This window comes from Aplysia californica, unplaced genomic scaffold, assembly GCF_000002075.1.
Source record: "Aplysia californica isolate F4 #8 unplaced genomic scaffold, AplCal3.0 scaffold00242, whole genome shotgun sequence".
Classification (NCBI taxonomy): domain Eukaryota; kingdom Metazoa; phylum Mollusca; class Gastropoda; order Aplysiida; family Aplysiidae; genus Aplysia; species Aplysia californica.
This window is the reverse complement of record NW_004797512.1, coordinates 741590-746369: the sequence shown is the minus strand read 5'-3', so window position 1 is coordinate 746369 and position 4780 is coordinate 741590. Positions and strand designations below refer to the sequence as shown.

Genomic DNA, 4780 nt, shown 5'->3' with positions numbered 1-4780 from the left:
CTTGTAGATGGTTGCTTTCCGCCACGTCCTGTGTCGTCATGTGTTATGTGTTGTGCTGAGACATTAGAATTTGCCAGAATATTCTGATACACCCTGAGATGCCATCAAGCGGAAAGTACATATCTCGCCCCGTTTGCGAACTATGTCCAGAAGAAAAACAACAGAACAAAACAAAAACAATAACCAGGAAACACTCTCTATACTCCCCTCCCTCCACCATTTCCATCCCACAAACTGATCTGACCATGGTACATCGTCTCTCAAGAACTTGGGGCTCCAACAAATGCTCATTGAGACCAAGTCTGTTGCAATAATTCCATAACTCTGACAGGTGTGTGCTCACGAAGCAGTTGAGCTGATGCTACCAACGGTGAGCAAATAACTGACTGTTGCATCTGTACCCTTGTAAGATACATCTTTATTGCCCAGACACAGACCCACACACACACACACACACACACACACACACACTCATACACACACACACACACACTCATACACATGCACACACACCCACACATACACACACACAAACACACACACACGCACATGTTGGTTTACAATCACATGCATTATATAAATGAGCAGCAATATAAACCATAATAATCTTAAGCAGCTCAATGTTATTCTGATGCATACTCTAAGGTCATATGAATACTTATAGCAAGATGGTTAAGATGGAAGAATGTTGATGGATGATGGCAAAATTGACCTTCTGTATCTTTCTTTGATAGAGATCAGAAGCCTAGGTCTTTTACTTCTGGTTGATGTTTCTATTTGAGGGAACAGGGGATGTTTGTTGTAAAAAAAAGATGGAATTATTTATTTTAGTGCAAGCTGTTATGTACAATTCATACAAGTAGGGGAATGTAGATTTTGAAATTTTACATGCTTTCCGAATTAATTGATTTAATCATTTTTTATTTTGTTGTCTTGTGTTTCCAGCCCATGCTGCTATACAAAAAAAATTGATCATACTTTCTATGATTGAATGATAGAATGGACATCAAAGTTTTATCAACTTTAAAGTACATGAGCTTCCTTAGAAAAAACAGTCTTTTGTTCACTTTTTTGTGCAGGAGAGAAATGTGGACACGCCAGTTGATTTTGTTTTCTTTTGTAACACCCACATACTTATAATCTGACACTTGGTCAACGTTTCCACATTTAATTTTGAGTGGCTGCAGAGGCAGTTTCTTTTTTTTTAAAGTCAATAACAAGTTCTTTGGGGGTTTTTTGTCCCATTTAAAACCAGCTTATGATTTTCACAACATTCTGAAAAGTTAAGTACAAAATTTCGGTAAGCGGTTTCGTTGTGGTCAGCCTGAATTAGCCCAATTATTGTTCAATCATCCGCAAATTTTATCAACCTGATTATACTGTTGTCTATCTGGCAATCGTTCTTGTACAGTGTGAATACAACTGGTGACAAAACACATCCTTGGGGGGGGCCTTGATTTGTTGTGATGTACGTCGATGACGAATGTTTTAATTTTACATGCTAGGTTCGGTTGGTAAGAAAACTGCCTGTCCATGATATCAAATTGACGTTAACACCTTTATTTTCTTATTTCTTTAAAAGGATAGCTCTGGCTGGATAGTATTAAAGGCTGACGAAAAATCAACAAACTGGATCCTACAGTATGTTTTTGACTTGTCTAAGTGTCTATATATTGTCAAGAAATAGTAGAATGGCGTCTTCCACACTTCTCCCGTGACGATATGCGAATTGTAGAGGGTCTTGGATGAGTTCTATGTATGTCGTAGTCGTAGTCTTTTTAGCACAATTTGTTCTAGACAGTTTATAACTACGGGTGTTAATGCTATTGGTCTTAGGTCTTTCATTTCTGTAATTGTTTTCTTTCTTTGGAAGGGGTTCGATTTCAGAACATTTCCAAATAGTTTGAATAGCATGTTTCAGCAAATACTGGTTGATAATATAGGTGTAAAATATAGAAATAAGTTGTGCTGAACACATTTTTTACAATTTTGGGTTGCACACCGTTTGGGCCACATGCCTTTCTCACATTCACACGTCCAAACACACATGTAACCTCGCGTTCTTCAACAACAACAACATTATTTTCATTTGTGTCGGTGTTCACACATGGCAAGTCACACTGACTGCCTTTGTCACATTGAGAGAAAAAGGCATTACGTTTATTTGCATAGTTCTCTTCCTTGTCAACACATACGTTTGTTGGTTTATTTTTGTAGCCCACTGTGGTCTGAAGTTCCCCTTACACGCTCAGATTTGTTTGTCAAACATTTTTATTCAACATTTTTTGACAATGTAACGTTTTCCCTAACCGCTCAATTTTTTTTTTTTATCAAACATTTGTTTGTGCCAAAAGTTTGTTATGGACGGACCTACAACGTTGGCTCTTGCTTTAGCCTTGCGAGGAATAATTCTTCTTTTGTGGCATTTTTCGCCCTTGTCCGAGAAGGCTAGGTGTAGATCTTTCCTACCATAAGATCAGGGATGTGGTTGAAAGACAGCAGTAAGAAAGAGCCAAGGAGTAACAGTAGAAAAACTGCAGAAAGTCCCTATCTATGATGTTAAACGTACGTTAACAACCCACGTTTTCTAGATTCTTTAAAATGATGTCTTGATGGAGAATAGTAAAGGCTGAGGGGAAGGGTGGGGGGGGGGCTGTCGTGGCCTAGAGGTTAAGGTGTTCGCCTCTTATTCGGTTGGTCCTGTGTTCAAATCCAGAAAGCGATCTACACCTAGACATCTCGGACAAGGGCGAAAAATCTCAGAAGTCCCGTGTGCAAGTTGTGCACGTTAAAGATCCCAATTAGTAGTCCAAAATCAATAAGAGTAGGCTTCGGCGCAACACGTGCAAAATTCAAAACTTCCTACCAGCTGAAAATGTTCAATGTGACCTCGCCCTCATATGCCCATATGCAGTTGCGAGCACCGTAAAAGTTGGATGAAGAAAATTTGACGAACAAAATTTGGCAGTATGTTTTAGTTTGTTTAAGTGTCTGTAGATGTTGTAAAGATATCCTAAAATGCCGTCTTCAACAATTTTCTCTTGTCAGTATATTGAGCGTCCTGAACAGGTTTGATGCTTTGCAAAAGTTCTGTCACACCATTATATTCCGAGAATTTTCTGTTCAGCATAAGAATTGCAATAAAAATTAAAAGTATGACTTGTGTGACTTACGACGTACGAGACTTCTTGTATAAGAGCAGACGAAAGAAATCATAAAGCGGAAGTAGTACGTGGACAACGTGTTGGTATTGATTTCTCTCGGTCTACGTTGAAATCAACGCTTCTAACACACAAAATTTACTTTGAAACATGTAGACGAATGGTGTAGTTTTTTTCACCGGTTTTCGAAATAAAACACTGATAGATTCAGAAAAAAGGGGCTGTGAGTGTGATAAGTTTTTTTTTTTATTGTGCTTTCTGCTGTTGCATGACACGTAAAAGTGTGCAGAAGAACCATCTAACACTTGAACAAACGTTTTAACACCACTAGAACTGTCCAAGACAAACCTAGACGTGGCCAACCAAAGGCGACAACTCGACATCAGAATTGGGTTATTGTCAACACCCATGTCAAAACCCTTTCCAACTAAGTGCAGAGACTTCCAGATACTTCGTACTGTCTTAAAACACCATTATTAGAAATTTTGGCACAACATCATTGGCGATGAAACTAAAGACGTTTTTAAAGTGTTTTTCAGCAATTCTTAACGTTTTTAATTCGTCGCATTGATGGAAGAGAAAAGGTATTTAAAAGAAGAGGATAGAGATTTCACAAATCCAACGTCCCCCAAAAGGCCCGAATCGGTGGCTGAAATGTGATGGTATGGGATGGAATCTCTGGTCTCTATCGTACACATTTGGTTACTTTTCAAAGCAACCTTAAAGGACGACGGTACAGTGATGAAATTCTTCGTCACGGTGACAGCACTACATAGCACGGATGATAGAATGTGGTAACAAGACAACGCGTGACCACAAAAGACTACGATCAGTGAAAAATCCTTCCAAACTCATCAAATCATTTTTCTGGACAGGCCTAAAAGATCAATAAACCTTAACCAAACAGAACATAATCTGTAAAATGGCCTTGACTGAAAGATAAGAAACAGGCCGCACTCCTTGTAAACTCGTCAGAAATTGAAAGCTGCACTTCACAAGGAATGACAGGGTTTTCTTCAGACAACCATAAGCACATTAATTCAGTCAATGAACAGTTGTTTTGTTTCAGTAATTCAAGCTCAAAGAGGCCAGACACCATACTGAACAAACTTTGATTTGTATTTTGCAAGGGCAGTGTAAATTAGATTATCCCCCGTTGATTAAGGAAAACCATTTGCCAGTTCTTTCCTTGTCATGTTGGCAGAAAATGAATAAAGATCGCGAGTACCACATGTCTTTAGGCTATGTCGAATAGTAAATGAGTCATTGGTGTGGCAGAACTTTGGCAACACGACATATGTTTGGTGTATGTTAGCAGCCTTTTCAAAACATGTTAAAGTATTTCATAAGAAACAGAGGGACAATAATAATATCTAAGCTTCTCCAAAGAAGAAACAATGTGGTTCAGCAAAAACATGTTGATAATAGTATATGTGCAAACAAAGCTGAGCTGCGCTGAAAACATTTGTAAGAATTTTGATTTTATAATGTCTGGACCACTCCCTCCTTATATTCACACTTCCGAACAAACTCCTAGCCTCTCATTCTTCAAACACAATAGTATTGTCATTTATATCAGTGCCCACAGGTGGCAAGTGATCAAAACTGAGAAGAATGAA

The 4780-nt window shown here is 38.5% G+C and overlaps 1 protein-coding gene across 1 annotated transcript in view; it reads right to left on the bottom strand.

The window, feature by feature from the left end:
* The window catches only part of LOC101853325 (allatostatin-A receptor-like), a 7703-nt gene that overhangs the window by 1154 nt on the left and 1769 nt on the right, over positions 1 to 4780 (bottom strand). The window lies entirely within an intron of this gene.